Genomic DNA, 22,716 nt, shown 5'->3' with positions numbered 1-22,716 from the left:
TTAGAAAAAGCGGAAATAGAATTGATTGTTTGTTAGATTTCAAAGTGGATTAATGATTCTGCATTTGTAATTGTATCGTAAGCTAAGTCATTTAAACCTTTATTTGCAAATATGCTAATATATACATTTCTTTTTTTCTTTTTTTTTTAATATACAGAGTCTGGGGACGAGGCAGCACAGCCTCCTGCATCTCCCCGGGATGAGAGTGGTGGTGAGGAATTCCCACTTCGGAGGGAAGAGGCCCCCCGTGACGAACAGCGCACGGGAGATGATCAAGAGGCCCCGGAAGCACAGGAGGATCCCGCTGAACCCGCGGAACCCGAGGTCCCTCAAAGACCCGCACTCCGCCGTGCACGGGCACCCCGCCGTGCACGGGTTCAACAGGCACAACAAGAAGAAATAGCGGAGGTGCGGGTTCTACTGGAGTACATAGACCAGATGCGTACCTCCCGGATAGAAAACATAGAAGGACGACGCAGAATACTTGATGGGCAGAATCAAATAATTCAAGGCCAAAATGAAATAATCAGTATACTGAATACAATACAAGAAGGACAAACAAGAATGTTCAATCTTCATCAGGAAATGTTCACATTTTTCCGGGAGGCGCATGCTGGTCTACCTCCTGTTGCTGGGCCTCTTGTTGCTGGGCCTCTTGCTGCTGGGCCATCTCCTCCTGCCGGCCCATCTCATCCTCCTCCTCAGCCATCTACTCCTCCTCCTCCTCAGCCATCTACTCCTCCTCCTCCTCAGCCATCTTCTCCTCCTCATCCATCTTCTCCTCCTCCTCCTCAGCCATCTACTCCTCACCTTGGTCGTCCCAGTACTCTTCCTTCCACTCCTCCCACAACAGCTCCAAGGAGGACTCTTCGGAGTCGGCAGTTGCCTCTCCCAGAGCCTCAGCCCCGTGGGAAGAGGGGAAGGAAGAGGAAGTAAGTATTTTTTTCCATCTTAAATTTTTTTTTTTGGGTAATGGATAGGTATGTGATGATGTGGTTTTCATACACTTGTGGACCACACTCTGTATATAATCGACTTCTATGGGACCGGGTCCATGGAGGAAGATTCTTTGCAGAGTGTGGGTTATAAGTGTGTGAAAACCACATCATCACATACCTATCCTTGTTCATGATATTGATTGGTTTCTGTGATGTGATGTCCAAACTGTTTCCCGAATCGCTAACTAAATTACCATAACAATTATCCATGATGGCATATTACTGTTTGAATGCCAATAACACAGCTTAAAGGGACAGTCAGAAAATTATTGATTACAAAGAAAACACTGTATTACGCATTATAAAGTTTGAAACAACAAAACATGGAGAAATACATGTGTGACTTATGTGCTTACCCTTGTATCTATGACTATGAAAAATGACCACTTATTTGTTGTTCTGACATAACAACATTTTAGATATCAATGATCAATACATGGTCAATAATATGCTGTATGAGCACAAGATTTTACATATACAAATGCTATCCAAATGCCCTCTAGTGCTCAAATTGTATAATGATTACAAGCACTCTTCAAGATTTAAGAAATGAGCACACCAACCTCATAGGTTTAGATAGCAAATTTAGATAGCAAATGTTCAATTGTTGAGAAACATTTGATATCCTTGTTATTACAGAATTGACTTTTCGAATAATGTTAAAAAAAATTTTTTCGAAACTGTCCCTTTAACAACATTACATATGCTAACACATTTTAAGCTTGTTGCTATATCTACATGTACTTTGTCAAAAAAAAAATTTGAAAATCACATTTATATTGACGTGTTAAATAAAGTCTATTTTCTTTAAGAGACATTATTGTGTTAATATTTTATTGTAACTATTTTTATTTTAACAATGAATATGGTTTAAAGTCCTTTTAGGAGTGGGGGGGTGAAATATGCTAACAAAAATATATTTGAAGATTAAACTATGTGGATCTCATACATGATACAAAAAAACAACATTTGCATTCAAGGGACAGTATCCTATATTTTTTACATAACTGTATGTAATAGACACTACTACAAACAACAAGATTAACATATACTGATAGCAATATTAAAAAGCTTCAAACACTTGCAAATAAAATAGGGTTAGCTATATTTTAAATATAGATGAACCACCATTACAACCGTAAAACACAATACCCCATCATTAACATATGAAAAGAACCTTTACACAAACTGGACAAAGCTGGAGATGGTACTCACATGAAACTCATTGGCTTTGCGAGGAGTAAGAAAATTACTTACATTTTCTTACAACACAAGACAAAATAAACCTATTGGTTAAACAATGGACTATCTAACTAGAGACAAAATCAAATATTTTTATTTATAATGTGAGTGTCTAATGAACCTTTCATAAAATATACAACGAAATTACATTTAGAAGAAGTCGGCATCATATATTTAGCATATGATAAATGCATATTGATTACTTTATTCAAACACAATAGCGCATATTTATTAATTAGATATGTTCAACATTAAACACAACATTAATTTTTAAGAAAAAGGAACATTGTTGACAAACATATTAAACATGGACTGTAGAGATTTGCACTTGCCTAGAAATATCCTATGCATGAAAACATTTTGCTTTCGTTCGTTGATTCAACCAGACATCCAGCAAAAGAGAATGTGTTGGTCTTTATCAGCTACGGGTCAACAATGTAACATGATGCAAATAATACATATTCGCAAGCTTTTTAAAATTGCATGCAGTCACAAACGTTTTTAACGTGCACAAATATTGCGGGACTACGCAATCCAATCACACGTTTTTTTAACTTTACATGTGCCGTCTTAACATGGCGCTTCCTTGATCACGTAAGAACGCCATCCAATGAAAGGCACATTATTGATCACGTAAGAACGCCCAAAAAAAAAAGGCGCATCCTTGATCGCGTCAAAACGCAATCCAATAAAAGGCATATTCCTGATCACGTAAGAACGTCAGTCAATACAAGGAATCATTGGACAGCCTGGCAGGTGACGTCTTAAGCAACATGGCGCATCCGAGATCGCTGAAAAACCGCAGACAATACAAGGACTCAGTGACATCTTGGCATATCATTAAGAAACGTATTTATATTTTAGGAACTAGTATGTGTGTAGATTGCTATCTAGGAATGTCACCAAATCATGAATCATCTTTTCGGACTTGACTGTCCCTTGAACTATAGCTATGGTGTATATCTTTAACATTTAAAAGATACACATGAGAAATACATATGCCATTGATGTTTTAAGATATGTTTGGATTGTTGTTGAATAACAATAGTTATACATGTATTGATTAAACGTGTCATTTATTCAAGTTTAATTATGGTCAGCCTACCTATAGCCATATATGGGAGGAGATGTATTTTGTTAACATATTAGTTAACTAATATTCATCATCTACATTATTTGTATTACACACAGAGATTGATTTGGTTACACTTTGACAATAATATAGATTTGAAAATGAAATACAGGTGCTGTCAACATTACAATAAGATTGTTTATTAATAAAATTATATGTCCTTGTTCTTGTAAAAAGGACAAAAACGCTTTACAAATGGAAATACATTCATTTACAATAGTGATCAACATCACTTAAAGGGACATTATTTTGTTTTTAAAAAGAGCATACACATAGTCAATACTATTTAAATAAAATGAACACTTTACAGGGATTATATCATTGTATCAATACTCAGATCATTTGGTAAAGGTGCATCAATTCATGCAGAGTTTATAAATACACACATGGATATGAACATTTAAATATACATATATACACAAATACAAAAATATATATACATATATAAAGAAATTACTCTGCTAATCATAATCAGGCAATGATAGAGCTAAGAGAAAATAATATAAACACAAATAATAAGATTACATTGGAGATGTTAATCTTAAAGTCATTTACTATTGTCTTACATATATGATTTCATTATAACAAATAGATTTGTTAGGTCCCTTTAAGGATAAACAACATAAACTAGAGCTTGCAAAAAATAACAGGAAGAATGAGGACAAAGATTTGTGAAATAAAATTTATTTTATTAGTATGTAAGAAAACATACACAACGTTTATAAATAATCTTGTAAAAATAAGGAATATATGAGCCATATGACAAGGTAACACAGTGCATCACAGTCCATGAAGAGAGTTGCCAAGGGCCAGCATAGCCTCATTGGAGACACATGACAAGGTAACACAGTGCATCACAGTCCATGAAGAGAGTTGCCAAGGGCCAGCATAGCCCCATTGGAGACACATGGCAAGGTAACACAGTGCATCACAGTCCATGAAGAGAGTTGCCAAGGGCCAGCATAGCCTCATTGGAGACACATGGCAAGGTAACACAGTGCATCACAGTCCATGAAGAGAGTTGCCAAGGGCCAGCATAGCCTCATTGGAGACACATGACAAGGTAACACAGTGCATCACAGTCCATGAAGAGAGTTGCCAAGGGCCAGCATAGCCTCATTGGAGACACATGACAAGGTAACACAGTGCATCACAGTCCATGAAGAGAGTTGCCAAGGGCCAGCATAGCCCCATTGGAGACACATGGCAAGGTAACACAGTGCATCACAGTCCATGAAGAGAGTTGCCAAGGGCCAGCATAGCCTCATTGGAGACACATGGCAAGGTAACACAGTGCATCACAGTCCATGAAGAGAGTTGCCAAGGGCCAGCATAGCCTCATTGGAGACACATGACAAGGTAACACAGTGCATCACAGTCCATGAAGAGAGTTGCCAAGGGCCAGCATAGCCTCATTGGAGACACATGACAAGGTAACACAGTGCATCACAGTCCATGAAGAGAGTTGCCAAGGGCCAGCATAGCCCCATTGGAGACACATGACAAGGTAACACAGTGCATCACAGTCCATGAAGAGAGTTGCCAAGGGCCAGCATAGCCTCATTGGAGACACATGACAAGGTAAAAGAGTGCAACAGGCACAACAAAAAACTGATAAAAAGGCCAAATGGCAACAATATAAATACAAATTCAACATGTGGACGGAGGATTATTATCTGCCACCATGGAGCATATCCAGATCCTCCACTTACTGGTCATCCTCTTCATTGTCCTGTGCATGTCCAGCTCCAGATTCAGGCCTTGAACGTAATTGCATAATTTCACGCAGAGTCAAGTCCTGAACCCGGAGCTGGGCCTGCATGGTGTCGTTCATCCCTCTCAGGACAGCTGCGTTCCTCAACACGGCCTGCTCTACTCTTGCTATCCCTTCTAGCATGAGCCATGCTGAGTCACAGCCTAAAATAAAATAAAAATTAATATTAAGGATAATTACACAACAGAATAAAAGATTTTAATACATACATTGTCATCATAAAGACAAATAATTATTTACATCAATTATTTTTCATATATTCTTTACACATGAATTAGGTTATTCAGACAGACAGAAATCATTAAAGGCTCATGTTACTCAAACATGTTGAACCCTTTAATTGGTTTTAGATGATCCACTTATACAGCTTGAGTGTATCAAATCTTGTTAAAGGATTTACATTGTACTTACATCAGCAATTTAAAAATTAAATTTAGACTGTGGTAGGCACACCTATCCTTAAACATTTTGGCATTGAGGACAAGCTGTGTAAACATAGCAACCAGAAGAAATTACATTCCCACTGGGTTAGACAAGAGATAATGTATCCACATTTGGACATAAAATTTTGGATCCAAGTAGTGGTGTTTGGTATATGTAGTGATATCCAATTAAAGGGACACTGAACCTAAATATTTAATGGACTGATTCAGATAGAGCATGACATGACAAATCTTTAGAAATTACACATATTCATTATATGTTTTAATTGTCAAGCTATATTTTGAATGCAAGAATGTTGGTTTTTATGGAAGCCAATATTTGTTGATGAACCTTGTTTGTGCATGCTGGTTGATGGATACATTCATCCAACAATAAAGAAATGATGGCCACATTTATTTTATTGTTTAAACTAATTATAGGAATAAGTTGTTTTCAATAAATATATCAAGAGAATGACGAATAATTCATAAGAGTATTCTATTATACATTGGCTTAACATTGCATGCTGGATTTGAATCACAATTTAACCAATTTAACTTCACTGTACCTTTAAGTATCTTATAAAGTGTATTTAGAATGATACTTACAGCTGTGCCTGGGAAGGACAATCTGACACCCAGGACAATGAAGGTTTAAACAGGGGGGAGGGATGGGATTGGCTCGGGGAGGGATGGGAATGGCTTGGGGAGTGGTGAGCTGCTGCTCCAGGGTAGGCCGTACAGCTGGGGAGTGGGGAGTTTGGGTCTGGGCAGCTGTACGGGCCAGAATACGGGGAGAGCGGCGAAGGGGGGTGTATGGGCGTTTTTTGGGAGGGACAGGATATGAAATATGGGAAGGGCTGGCAGTGGTCGGGGCATGGTCATGGGTTTGGTGATGGGAAGGGCTCTGGGTGTGTGCAGAGGTGTGGCCATGGTCAGGGGTGTGTGCACGGGGAGGGGTCTGTGACTGGGCAGGGGCGGAATCCAGATGACCAGAAGTGGTGGATCCATCTGAAAATGTAAAAGAAATATATTAACATCTCATACATCCTGACATCAAATCAACGCATTTAAAATTGATTATGTTTTCAATATACCTCGAAGTGTGTTTGAATCTGTAAACTATTCTGAAATGAGGATATGGTATCTATATAGGCACTCAGATGAATCTCAATGACTGTCTGTACAATGTGAAACTTATTATTGTGTTTTGGCATGGAATATGCATGTGACATAATGATGGCATGAATTATATATTCTTAAAAAAATATATACAAGCAGATTTTCATGCTGCCTGATATAGAAAGGGGGCAGTAGTGTATTTGAACAGACAAATAATATTCCTTTTTAAAGGGAAAAAGCTGTAGACTTTGAATGTCTTCAATAAAATGATTTCAAAAAAAGAAACATGTTGGAAACATGATAGATATATTTCACATACCATCAGACTCCAAGGCAGCCTCTTCCTCCTCCATCCCACATGTGACATCAATCTCTGTAAAACATAACATGTTGTGTACACCTTAAGATCAGATATTATAACATATGTTACTGTTGCTCAAATACGCACATCAATGTTGCATTAAAGATATACACACACAAAGTTATGATTTACATCATTTTGATGGAGCATACAAATGACAATAGATTTGTTATTGTCAATAAATCAGAATATTAATGTATTGTTTGTCTTAATGTTAAATTCATAAAAGCATAGTACATAGAACATTTAAGATTTCTCATGTGTGTATCACTTGATGACTGTTGTTAAAAAAAAAAAAAAATGAAAAAAACATATGTTAGACATCTTATGAATAACAAATGTGTAGAATAATAAAGTAGAAATTATTAATCGCTCAATATAAAAAATAAATATATAATCAGAAGATAAATTCTATGATTTTTTATAATGTTATGCTTCATTGGAATCATGATCATAATATTGATTAGCAATACACCTTCAATTACATATAAATGAGTCAATGGACTTACCAGGAGACCGCAAAGGCGGCTCTATGTCACTGCTGGATTCCTGTGGGCTCCCCACACCAACTCTCTCTATGAATGATATAGATATATATTATTAAACACATTTTGGATATCACTAAATCACATCTGTCTAGAATTTTAACATTAATCAACTTTAAAATGTGAAGAATAGAGCAGTCATTACACCAGAAAATGCTTGATTGAATCAAGGGGATTCTGTAAACATATCTGTATTCAACATATGTTTAATGTCAGACTACATTAGACATCAAATTCATCTCAGATGCTGCTATTGCATATCTAAATATACCCAATGATCAATGTTCTTAACCCTTTAAGGACACAGCTTTCACTTAGCTCAATTGTTTTATGACGGAATAATTCCGTCATATGTCCTTAAGAAGTTACAAGAATACACACAAACCACATATTGAGGAGCATCTGTTGACAAATCTAAACAAACATGTGTCACATCGAGCCATTTTTTCAATGTACAGTAATCTTGTTTAGGACACAACACATATTTATCACAATACATAACAAACTTTATTATTACAAATATGTAATCATGGTGCTGTTAGAGTATGCAGATATATATAAAGTAACTCCAACAGATAATTAGATTTATATATCAATAGTTTTTAATAAAAATAATGTAATGATGAATGAATCTATTTTGTCTTAAAGGGACACTGACATGATTAATTTAAATAATTGATTTCTATGTTCAAACTGTAAAAAATGATTTAACATTGACTCCTATTATAATTCGAATGTTGTTCGATATTAATCTTAAAGGCAGATAAGGAATATTGGATTCAATAAATATTGTTTGTTGAAGGTATCCACCAATCATCAATATAAACCCAGGTTGGTCAACAAATATTTAGATGCACATAAACGTACTTTCTTTATTTTAAAATACATTTAGCAATAGAATATGTCACATATGATGATAGTATTATATTTTATGTTTATTAATATTGCATACTGTATGTGAAAGACAATATTAATAATTGTAGTTCAGTATCCCTTTAATCTAAAATTAAATAGATTCCACAATGTTGTTGTTTGTTAATGAATTATCTACTCCATATGTTGATGTAATGAATGGTATTGAGCATGCAATTAAAATCAAATATGTTATTTAAGTATATCCGAATAATTATATAATTTTCATCTATTAAATAGACATTACATATAAATATAGAACAATGTGTATTTAGTATGTAATGTTCATTCCATGTTTCTAAGACAAATGTCAATTAAAATGAGACATACCATACTGTGACAAGCCCTGGCTTGAGGATCCAGCAGCCACATCCATATCTGTAATATATTAAATGAGGATTGCATATCATTAATACTAATCATGCCATGTTTAAAATATTTACATTAATAACAAATCAATAGAAAAATATTAATCCTTTGGTAGTCCCATGAGTTAATAGTTTCCGCAATTAAATGAATGATAAATATATCCTGGACTCTTATTTTCAATCAGTTGTGTTGTTTACTGTATCTTTAAGAATATATGCTTGTTATTACATAATCATCAATTGATGGCCATATGTTATAATTTATTAGTATTATTCGTTTTTTATTAGATATAATATTTAAAATAAGAATACTGTATTCTTCACTAATCTAAGATTTTCCATTTAATTTTTAACAACATGTATAAAGCAATGCCACTTTCCGCAAACCCATGTTAACGTGGATGAGAAATGCCATTTTCGCGATCATTGCGCAATGATTCCAAGCGGAATTACGCATCCGTCATTTGACCAACATGTATAAAGCAATGCCACTTTCCGCAAACCCATGTTAACGTGGATGCGAAATTACATTTCCGCTCTGTGACGCATATTCTGTAGAGCGCAAGAAACATCATTCCAATTTCATGTATCACTAATGTAAAATCAGATATCTAAACATCATATGTAGTGTATGTTGTGAGATCTGTATAGGTTTAGTATCTGACTAAATACACATTTTGGATTTTTAACATTATAAATATTATATGAAGTTGGATAATTACCTGGTTCAGATTCTCTATCGGGTCCTCCCAGGCCACCGGACGGAGAAGCATCTGCCCTGTCCCCCGCGTCAGGACTTTCAGATCCCGCAGCTGGGAGGGAAGAAGAGGAGGCCGAGGATGGCGAGGATCTAAATCTTTTGGGGACCCGGAGATTGAGGAGCTCGCATAAAGTCACCTCATAAGGGAGTAGGTACAGTTTCCGCGGGGCCTTTCTTTGGCCCCCTCTTTTACGGGCTTGTACCCAGTCCCTTATGAGGTTGACTTTTTTCGATAAACGCAACCTCATATCTCCGAATCTCCTCATGATCTGATCCTGGGTCCTCTGGACGTCACACACCAATCTAACCGCATTGGTGATAGACTCCCAGAGGGCCTTCTTAACAGGCGCATCTGTCGAGCTCCTCTTGTTCCCAAACAGCTGGGGATAAAAGTCCTTGACGGCGTGGACCAGTGCAGCGCTCTCCTCCTTGGTGAACCTGGGAACTGACATGCCTGCTGGATTGTCTTCTCAAATATATATATATATATAAAAATATATCTAGTACGCCTGCAGGCATTAGAGAACTGACAAAGATGGCAACGTGTAATGGACTTTTATATGGTGAAGTAAACATGAGATGCACCATGGGACAATTTATCTGTACATCTGATTGGATAAAAGTTTGAAATATTGTTATAATGTCTGTGAGACCATCCTGACTCAAGTTGTGTTTGTGTGATGAACTCTGATTGGCCGTTCCTTAATGTTTCATATCTTAGTAACTTCCTTACACATACCGCTTGGTGGTGCTGTAACTTCATTTTTCATGTAGACTTATTTGTAACTCATGGGCCTGTCATGCGGATATGTGTGACGCAGATTTAATATCCGTGATCCGTGAAATATTAATGATTAAATACTCTTTAAAATCTAATCCTGTCACATTATTAATGTTGTAGACATTTCTCGGTTTAATAACGGTCTGTTTCTTTAATACAAATACACATTTAATATTGTATGTCTTTATTGTTCTTTAAATAAATTTATTGTGAAGTATTGACATTGCTCTATTAAATGTATTTATAATGCACATTGATTGTGTGCTATTGCGTGACATTACACTAATGTTTAAATATGCTAATCTGGTGTTTGAAGATGCGTTTCCCACGCAATATTTATTAATGTTAAAATTCCGGGAAGAATGTCAGTAACTTTGATAATCTGTTTATAAATGTTAAACTACAGCTTTGTTATTCGCAAATAAACCTCGAGCTTGTATTTCTCTGAAGTGCTCATATATGTTATTGTGCAATGGCGTCTTTAGTTTTAAAGAGACATTACAAACAATTGTATCAAATGATCTGTAGAGATAGAAGATTGTTTAGACTTTAAAATGTAAATCATTTTCTCTTAGTATTTATATATCCTCAACATAAGAAATTTAAATGCACATGGTTGAGCCAATCACATAAGGCATCTCTGTGCATCCACCAATCTTCATCTACTGAGCCTATCTCGATATGCTTTTCAAGCAAAGTATGTCAAGATAGGAAGAGAAGTAAATACACTATTTCAAGCTCTTAAAGGGACACTGTCCAAACAAATTTACCATTGGTGATTGAGCATGAAATGTTAATCAACTTTATTATTTAATACGATTATCAAATGTTAAGTTATCTTGTTATGTTTCTTTGAAAATCAATAATGATATTTTATATTACGGACAATTGTTTAATAAAAACCTGGGTTGTCCTTGACGATTGTTGCATCAATTATTCCAAACAATCAAGTTCTGTCCAGAGTACTGAAGCAAATAAATTAGCTATTTACTGCCTTATTTCTAAAGTAATGATAGCAACATCACAATGAGCATTCATAATATGAGACAAGTTTTAAAGTTGATTAAAATAGAATACTCATTCAGAATGTATAAATCATTGTTTTTTTAAATGGCTACCTTTAAGTATATTTTGAGTTCATGTCCCTTTAAATAAACATTTCACAATAATGCTTAATATATCATAAACCTAGGCAACTTCCTTTTGCTAAATGAGTCTAACATATGAGTAAAGCAAATTTAGATTAACTTCTAGATTGTTTTACACACTGACTGAAATATATTTATTAAATGAGGTCTTTTTTAGCCTTCAGCGTAGAGGGACATTAAGCTATATGTTATGTATGCATTTTGTATCATAATCTTATATTTGACCAACTTAATATGTTTTGTTATTCAATCATTATATTGTAATTATATATATTCGTGGATTAAATACATCTCTACATAGGCTATTTTGATGCTGATTGTTGTTTGCATATAGATGCCTTATATCATTGACTAAGATATGTGCATTTATTTTTATTTTAACAAGTATATTTAAAGACTGAATGTAATTCTATAGTACATTCTAAATATGTTTAAATTCTTGTATGATATTTGTAACAATGTATACAAAATATACATTTTGAATGACCCCTTTAAGGACCCAAACATATTGTATTTTGATTTAACATTGACAAAATAAACTAAAGGGGAAATTACATTCTATATAGATATTTGATGTCTAACCCAAGAGGTAAGATTGTAATAAATACATAATATTACTAAGTATAGTTAAATGACTCCACTAGAAAATTACATAGATTAACCTGGCATCCAATAACTAATTATTAAAAATTATAAAGTTAAATGACCTACCATTTATAAATGTAATAATTGTAAAATATTTTCTAATAATGTTTTGAGATACCTAAGGAAGATACATGATCTTATACAATTCTTTTTACATTCAACAACACTGTCACTTTCATGTAATTGAACCACTTCACCTTATTAAATGTTAAAACAATCATAATATTAATACATATCCTAAATATTTTTAATATATACTTTTTCAATATAAAAGCATTGAAGAATATGACTCCCCAATTAATGTTAAAATATATCTTTTAATATTCTCTGAAGAATTTTATTTTCTACTATTAATGCATTATTTTCTCTTATGCATGTGCTTGTCAAATAGCCAACTACCAGTCATGGGAGTCCAAGTTTTATTTATTTACAGATTATATTGATATATATTAGAATCTGCTAAAAAAAAATATATATTTAATAGAAAATAATTAAATATTCCATGAAGTCATCAGATGCCAATCTGAAATGACAAATAATAAAAATGGAACAAAGTTAATACACACGTTGTAAAATATTCATAAAATACATTTAAAATCATATGGTGTCTATGCTCTAACTTTGATCAACATTTTTTAAAGATAATCATTACATTCATTTTAAATTAATGAAATACATACACCATTATATTGTTGATTAAAAATAATATTTAAATTTCAAAAATTAAATTTATACATAATAATGTATATCACATGTAAACAATATATGTATGCTGAACATAAATGTAATATTTCATGTCCATTCAAATACCTCTATATCAACTATAATATGTATTCCTTTTTCTGATTGTGATCCCTAAATATCTAATTAAGAACTAAATATGACTAATGTATGTAAGCTACTAATATTCTACAGTCTTCACTAGCATGCATTGGTACACCAACCTGGACAATGCATGGTCTTTGAAAGTCAATTCAGGGGTAAACAGTTGATCTTCAATAGGTGTCTTATTCATCAGTTCATTAAATAGAGGACTGGGAAATACCATCTAAAAAAGTAAAATCATCTAAGTGTCTGATTGTGATCCCTAAATATCTAATTAAGAACTAAATATGACTAATGTATGTAAGCTACTAATATTCTACAGTCTTCACTAGCATGCATTGGTACACCAACCTGGACAATGCATGGTCTTTGAATGTCAATTCAGGGGTAAACAGTTGATCTTCAATAGGTGTCTTATTCATCAGTTCATTAAATAGAGGACTGGGAAATACCATCTAAAAAGGAAAATCATCTAAGTGTCTGATTGTGATCCCTAAATATCTAATTAAGAACTAAATATGACTAATGTATGTAAGCTACTAATATTCTACAGTCTTCACTAGCATGCATTGGTACACCAACCTGGACAATGCATGGTCTTTGAATGTCAATTCAGGGGTAAACAGTTGATCTTCAATAGGTGTCTTATTCATCAGTTCATTAAATAGAGGACTGGGAAATACCATCTAAAAAGGAAAATCATCTAAGTGTCTGATTGTGATCCCTAAATATCTAATTAAGAACTAAATATGACTAATGTATGTAAGCTACTAATATTCTACAGTCTTCACTAGCATGCATTGGTACACCAACCTGGACAATGCATGGTCTTTGAATGTCAATTCAGGGGTAAACAGTTGATCTTCAATAGGTGTCTTATTCATCAGTTCATTAAATAGAGGACTGGGAAATACCATCTAAAAAGGAAAATCATCTAAGTGTCTGATTGTGATCCCTAAATATCTAATTAAGAACTAAATATGACTAATGTATGTAAGCTACTAATATTCTACAGTCTTCACTAGCATGCATTGGTACACCAACCTGGACAATGCATGGTCTTTGAATGTCAATTCAGGGGTAAACAGTTGATCTTCAATAGGTGTCTTATTCATCAGTTCATTAAATAGAGGACTGGGAAATACCATCTAAAAAGGAAAATCATCTAAGTGTCTGATTGTGATCCCTAAATATCTAATTAAGAACTAAATATGACTAATGTATGTAAGCTACTAATATTCTACAGTCTTCACTAGCATGCATTGGTACACCAACCTGGACAATGCATGGTCTTTGAATGTCAATTCAGGGGTAAACAGTTGATCTTCAATAGGTGTCTTATTCATCAGTTCATTAAATAGAGGACTGGGAAATACCATCTACAAAATAGAAAATCATCTAAGTGTCTCCAATAGGATGTCTCCACAGCCTTATTCTATCAAATAGTTTGCACTTACCATGTGAACATGTCTTTGTATGGTTTTCAAGGTCAGCAGAATTTAAATATGCCAGACATGATCCCATTGGTATACTTCAATTTCAATCTTGGCTTTTTCCCCACTGTCAGTCTTGGAAATCTTCACTGTCAGGCTTCAAATTGTTCCCTTTCAGTCTTTATATTAAGTCATCTCCCTAATGTAAGAAATTATATATAAAGATTTCATACAAGTGTGTGAATCAGTTCTGTACCCCTCTCCCACCCCCCATTTCATAATAAATATCTATCACTAGCTTACTAAGCCTGTGTATGAACCTGTGTTATTTTCTATCAAGTGTGAAGATGAGTCATATTGAGCAGAACAAACCTCTGTGTGACATTGAACCATAGTCATTCTAGAGTATCCCTTTCTGATTATGTACATAAGTAATGTGTAAACAAAGTTATATTTTTAAAAATGTATGCCATATTATGTATTTGTGTACAAATCATGCCAGCAACAGTCCATACATTTCTACTTACCATCTGATGTCCTCTATAAAAACCAGGTGGCAAAGACTCGCTATAGGACCCAATGCCCAGAGCATCACCTATATTATGAGAAATAAATATTATTATAACATTTGATCAATACTAACATGTTTGCACAATTCTCTACTTGTCATTTCCCTAGAGTTCACATCTATTGAAAATACTCCAGTGTAACTTCTATTATTTACCGTCTAAAGTGGCGGTTGATGACGTCTGCTCTGACATCAAGTCCCTCGTCCTGGAATTCCCCCTCTAGAACAGGATCATCCTCCTCATCTCTGAGGAGGTCTCTGTCCACCGGGACGGCCTGCAGCATCCCAGCCCACTGTGCAATATTATGCAGGACGCTACAGGCTACAACGATCTTAGCCACCTTCTTTGGGTTGTACTGGAGTGCTCCTCCAGAACGGTCCAGGCACCTGAATCTCATCTTCAGGAGCCCGAACATCCTTTCAACCACCGCCCTGGTTCTCTTATGAGCCCTATTGTAGCGCTCCTCAGACACATCAGTTGGGCTACGCAAGGGGGTAATGAGCCAAGGCCGGCTCATGTACCCAGAATCACCTATAAATTTAGAACAGAACATAATTCAAACAGAATACTTAAACTAGTATATTGTTGTATAAATATATTTTTTAAAAACCATAATCCATATTAAAAGTTGTCAGAAACATAAAAAAAATTAAAAAAATTATATATAAATCTGTATCTAGCCATTTCATCTAAGACATGCTACATATGCGTATTTCTCCTAAACCAAACCTTGTGTAAAATGCTAACTACATGTTTACATTGCATTCTCTATCTGAACACTTAAGGTAAGACATGCTACATATCTGCATTTCAATAAAACTAGACATTAGCAGAAATAGACAATGACAGGGTTAAATTGCATGAGATAATATCTTGCTATTTCATCTAAGACATGCTACATATGCGTATTTCTCCTAAACCAAACCTTGTGTAAAATGCTAACTACATGTTTACATTGCATTCTCTATATGAACACTTAAGGTAAGACATGCTACATATCTGCATTTCAATAAAACTAGACATTAGCAGAAAAAGACAATGACAGGGTTAAATTGCATGAGATAATATCTTGCCATTTCATCTAAGACATGCTACATATGCGTATTTCTCCTAAACCAAACCTTGTGTAAAATGCTAACTACATGTTTACATTGCATTCTCTATATGAACACTTAAGGTAAGACATGCTACATATCTGCATTTCAATAAAAATAGACATTAGCAGAAAAAGACAATGACAGGGTTAAATTGCATGAGATAATATCTTGCCATTTCATCTAAGACATGCTACATATGCGTATTTCTCCTAAAACAAACCTTGTGTAAAATGCTAACTACATGTTTACATTGCATTCTCTATCTGAACACTTAAGGTAAGACATGCTACATATCTGCATTTCAATAAAAATAGACATTAGCGTCGGTAAATAACAAATGGTTAAATTTAATCCTATAGCTGAACATGACGCTAACAGTTAAAAAATACAGGGGCAATTGTCAAAATAATTAACCATGTTGTGCACAAATACTCACCAACGAGATAACCAGGGGGCATTTGTCTTTCCTCAAACTGTCTCCACAGGGACGACAGAGAGAGGATGCGGGCATCATGACAAGCACCTCCAAAATTCGCATACACATGCATAATCCTCATCCGTGCGTCACAAACATACTGCACGTTGAGGCTATGAAAATGTTTGCGATTTCTGAAGGGCAAGTCATCAATTGGAGCACGCAGCGCAATGTGGGTACAATCAATGGCTCCCAAGACATTGGGCAATTGAGCAATATCAAAGAATTCCCGCTTCAGGCGCCTCCAATCACCATCATTCTGTGGGAATCCTATGTATTGCTTACTGATACGTACCATGGCGTTCAGAAAGTTATCAAACACCCCAGAGAATGTACCTTGAGCCAGGCCATGCATGTACAGTTCTCCGGATTGAAAACTCCCGGAGGCCAGGACGTATAGACAGCTTAGCATCTTACTCATGGGGGGAACAGCAGTCCTTATTTGTATACGTGGCTCCAAATGAGGTTTAAGAAGATCGTAAAGGCCAATGAGCTGTTCGCGATCGAGCCGATACTTATCAAAAACCTCAAAGTCACTCATGTTTTCCAAGGTGGGTCTCACCCTGTAGACACGAGGACCTCGAACCAGACGACCCCTTCGTCTCGGTCTGAGCCGCCGAGGCTGCCTGATTCGACCAACAGCTAGTTCGCCAATAGCACCACCAGCAGCGTCTACCATGTCATCGTCATCCATCTTTCAAAACAGCGTAACAAGGTATGCACTTGATCTGATGTGGATCACAAGTGATGCATTGGCCATGTTGTTTGGGGGATTTATAGTACAATTAGTCCAATGGTAGTGAGTTTGTAATGATTGCTGATTGTATTCACCTGTTTGTATGTGAGCGGCGCGAATGCTTTCACAGTGGGCGTTTATTTGTTGTTTGCTGAAATGTTAGTTTCAAACAATGATTCTCAATGTGAAAGTGTCAAATATCACACATACAGTGCATGTTTGTAATGTTTGATCATATGCGTAATCAATATTTCCTAAACGCGATGTTATAGTAACAAGCACACGTCCAGGCTAACATGAATGAAAGTGCATAGTTGTGTATAATGTGCATCGAATGTGATCGATCAATGTTGCTGCAATATTGTTTGTAAATGATAAAGTAACATCTGTAGTATTGTATATATAAGTGATTTCAGAGCTGTCAATATTGTATGCGTCCCTTTAAAATCGCAATAATAATTCAGAACTTCCCGTCTGTCATCTGTAGTATTATATATATAAGTGATTGCCGAGCTGTCAATATTGTACGCGTCCCTTTAAAATCGCAATAATAATTCCGAACTTCCCGTCTGCCATCTGTAGTATTGTATATATAAGTGATTGCCGAGATGTCAATATTGTATGCGTCCCATTAAAATCGCAATAATAATTCCGAACTTCCCGTCTGCCATCTGTAGTATTGTATATATAAGTGATTGCCGAGCTGTCAATATTGTACGCGTCCCTTTCAAATCGCAATAATAATTCCGAAATTCCCGTCTGCCATCTGTAGTATTGTATATATAAGTGATTGCCGAGCTGTCAATATTGTATGCGTCCCTTTCAAATCGCACTAATACTGAATAACTTCCCGTCTGCCATCTGTAGTATTGTGTATATATAAGTGATTGCTGAGATGTCAATATTGTATGCGTCCCTGTAAAATCGCAATAATACTGAAGAACTTCCGGCTGTCATCTGTAGTATTGTATATATAAGTGATTTCCGAGCAGTCAATATTGTATGCGTCCCTTTCAAATCGCACTAATACTGAATAACTTCCGGCTGTCATCTGTAGTATTGTATATATAAGTGATTGCCGAGATGTGAATATTGTACGCGTCCCTTTCAAATCGCACTAATACTGAATAACTTCCGGCTGTCATCTGTAGTATTATATATATAAGTGATTTTCGATCTGACGATATTGTATGCGTCCCATAAAAATTGCACGAATACTGAATAACTTCCGGCTGTCATCTGTAGTATTATATATATAATTGATGTGCGATCTGACAATATTTCTGAATTGTCCCATTGAAATCTCCATAATAATGCTGTTCAAAAGTGTGTTTTACGTATATGTTGTATTGTAGTATTGAGTGTTAAAGTTCCTAAAGGGGCGGTACAGTGGTGAATCTGTGATGTGTATGGTTGAATCTTCTAATGACGTCATGATATTATTAACCTGCCTATGTAGTTGTGAAATCCTCATTGTGTTGTTGTATTGTGCTACATTGTTATTGTGTGCTGAATAAAATCTAAATGTGTGCTTTGTGGTTGCGTGATGGGTGATGCGTGTTATGTACATGTACGTATATATTGTGATTGTGTCCCACATATGCTGACTTCTATATAGCGGTCTGGCATTGTTGTTCCTTCCCATAAAGTGACATCTGTAATCTGGTGTAATGATGTTCTTGTTGTACGTAATTCCTAATGGTTTCTGGTGATGGAATCATGATGTTAAAAGTACAGTAAAATCCATATGTTGTGTTTTGTGATTCCTCGAGAGAATGTAATGTGTTTTTCCCCCATCATTTGAATGCACATGTATGATTGAATGTTAAAAGTAATGTATGTGCATCCATGAGTGATCATGTGTTAAGCCTATGTAGATATGCAGTTGCTGCAAGCATATGAGTTGAATAACAGAAATGCAATAATAAAGGTAAATGAGAGATGTTTCCCATTGTGTAGTGTTTGTGAATCCAGAAATGTGTATTGAATTTTATTTTAATTGTAAATGTAATTTTATTGAAATAATAATGTGTTACTAGTGATGGGGATTTGTAGTTGATGTAATCTAAAAGTGTTAAAAATATTTATGGTGTGGTGAATATTTAATATTAAAAAACATAAGTCCACCATAGGGAAATAGTCATTTCTTGATCTATTTATCATAGCTGGGTCTAACGCATGAAATCATGTATTTTCTAGCGCTGGTATTTGGAGTTTTTCAGTCTACGCTATTTGCGTGCGTTAGGGAAATGAGGGTTTCGCGTGCACGAGCACGTCTTCCCAATAGAAGTCAATGGAGGCTCCAAAGATTTCTATATTTTTTTTTCTAAGACTGGTTTTCCTCGTAAAGTGAGTGACGTCATGAGCTTGTGTGAAAAAGTAACTAAATCGTGTTCTTTTTGTAATAAATAAATATTTTGTGTATGTAATGTGGTGTATATTGTTTGTATGCATCGATGAGTGTATGTTTGTGATAATGTTATTCGTTAGATGTAGGTATATGAGGGTCTTTTCCCGTATGTCCATGTAAGTCAATGGGAAAATGGATTTGTGTGGATTTTTTTCAAACACCCGAGATCTCGCAACTTTAATCCTTTGTATTTTAAAGAAAAAATAAAAAATACGAAAAATAAAGATAGTGTTGTGTTTGTATGAGTGTAAGTGTACTTTGTGTAATATTTGTTTTGTGATTCGTGGATGTTTTTTTGTGCGGTATATGTTTACTACTGGGTCTGAGGTGGCGGTAGAAAGTTGAGCGTTAGGTGTATTTTGAGTCGCGGTAAATAAACTCTAAATACCGGAGTGCGTAAAAAACCCGCGTTAGGAGCCTCTAACGCTGGTTTTGACGGCTACCGCCGAACTCTAAATCTAGGCCTGAGTGTTTAGATATTGTATCATTTCTTTTATTTGTGTAACAGCTTTTTTTTAGTGCAGCATTTGTGTTTATTTATGATTCATTTGGAGGAATTGCTACTCAGAGTGCTTTTCCATTTTTAATGCTTGCTGGTACTTAACCTAGAGATAGAAAGTAATATATTTAATATTGTCATTTTGTGTAGCTGTAGGTAAGGACCCAGGGAGAAAGAGACCTTGACGTGCTCCTGGGCTCAAACCATTTGGCCAAATGCTATAACTAGACATGTGCATTTTTTTCGTTTCGGCTGAAAATTCGAAATGCATCCAAAATTCCAAATCGGCACCATAACTAAAATCCTGAAAAATTCCAAAAATTAATAACTTCATAAAATTCATTGTTCTAATCTAAACCGCAGTTCCCCGACATTGCCGACACTTACTAAATCACTAAATAATCCTATTAACCCCTAAACTGCAGTTCCCTGACATCACAGACACAAACTAAACCTATAAACCCCTAAACCACAGTTCCCAAATATCGCCAACACAAACTAAACCTATTAACCGCTAAACCGCAGTTCCCAAACATCGCCAACACTAACTAAACCTACTAACCAATAAAACCACAGTTCCCAAACATAGCCGACACTAACTAAACCTATTAACACCTAAAGCACTGTACACCCACATAACCAACACTAACTAAACCTATTAACCCCTAAACCACCGGCCACCACATCACAACAACCTAACACCCCCTAACTTAACATAATTAAATTAGACCTAAAATAAAGTACCTATTTAAAAATAAATACAAACTTACCTGAGAAATAAAAATAAAACCTAAGCTAGCTACAATATAACTATTTACTAACTACCTAGTTAAAATAAATACAAACTTACCTGTGAAGTAAAAATAAAACCTAAGCTTACACTAAAACCTAACATTACAAAAATAAAAAACCTAACAATTCAAAAAAATGAAAACTACAATTACAAAAAATTAATAAATACTACAATTACAAAAAATAAAATAACTACCATTACAAAAAATAACAGACAAAATTATCCAAAATAATAAAAATTATTCCTATTCTAATACCCCGTTTTAAAAAAAGCAAAACCCACCCCGAAATAAAAAAAACCTAATTTATAATAGACTACCAATAGCCCTTAAAAGGGCATTTTGTAAAAGGATATTCAGCTCTTTTACTGCCCTTAAAAGGGCATTCAGCTCTTTTTCAGCCCATTAAAAGCCCTAATCTAAAAAAATAAACCACCCCCCAAAAAAAACCTTAACACTAACCCCAAAATCAGTTCTCACAGTTGCTGAAGTCCGACAAAAGATCTTCATCCCAGCGGCGAAGCATCTTCATCCATCGCGGGACCGGCATCTTCTTCATCCCTGCAGAGGTGGAGTGGTCGATTTCACAGGTACGTTTGTATTTCTTTTTAAATAGGTAGTTAGTTAATAATTGTAACTTTAATTTAGGTCTATTTTAATTATGTTAAAGTTAGGGGGTGCTAGGTTTAGGGGTTAATATAGTTTAATTTAGGTTGTTGCGATGCGGGGGTGGTGGTTTAGGGGTTAATAGGTTTAGTTAGTGCCGGCGATGTCGGGGAACTGCGGTTTAGGGGTTTATAGGTTCAGTTAGTGTTGGCGATGTTTGGGAACCGTGGTTTAGGGGTTAATAGGTTTAGTTAGTGTCAGCGATGTTTGGGAACTGCAGTTAAGGGTTTAATAGGTTTAGTTAGTGTTGGCAATGTTTGGGAACGGTGGTTTAGGGGTTAATAGGTTTATTTAGTTTCGGCGATGTCGAGGAACTGTGGTTTAGCGGTAATAAGGTTTTGTTCATGTTGGCGATGTTTGGGAACAGCGGTTCAGGGGTTAATAGGTTTATTTAGTGTTTAGTTGGTGTCGGCGATGTCATGGAACAGTGGTTTAGGGGTTAATAGGTTTATTTTGTGTCGACGATGTGGGGGTTGCGGTTAGGGGTTAATAAGTTTAGGTAGTGATGGCAATGTGGGGGGCGGCGGTTTAGTGGTTAATAGCTTTATTTAGTGTCGGCGATGTGGGTGGTGTCAGCGACGGTTTTAGATAATTTTGTTTCAGGAATTGCTGGTAAATTAGTTATGTTAAATTAAATCAATTTTTCAGATCCTTTCATTTTTTCCGATCCATTCTTTATTCATATGCATTATTCTATTCTAAACTTCAGAATAGAATAATGCATATGAATAAAGAATGAATCCAAAAAAACGAATGGATCTGAAAAAACGATTTAACTTAACATAACTAATTTGCGGAAAGGAATTTGTTTTTAAACTTAACTAAACTAATTTGCCGAAACTAAATTATTTATTTAACTAATGAAAACGAAACTAAACAAATTTTTTAGCGTTGCGCATGTCTAGCTATAACTAACTCATTTGCATTTAATCTTGTGGACTTGCAAGAGAGTGTGTTGTGTTGATAATTTTGTTTTGTAATTTACCCTATGGGCAGGCTTAAACT

The sequence above is a fragment of the Bombina bombina genome, chromosome 4, assembly GCF_027579735.1.
Source record: "Bombina bombina isolate aBomBom1 chromosome 4, aBomBom1.pri, whole genome shotgun sequence".
Taxonomy (NCBI): domain Eukaryota; kingdom Metazoa; phylum Chordata; class Amphibia; order Anura; family Bombinatoridae; genus Bombina; species Bombina bombina.
The sequence above is the reverse complement of the archived record's forward strand: the minus strand, read 5'-3'. Positions refer to the sequence as shown.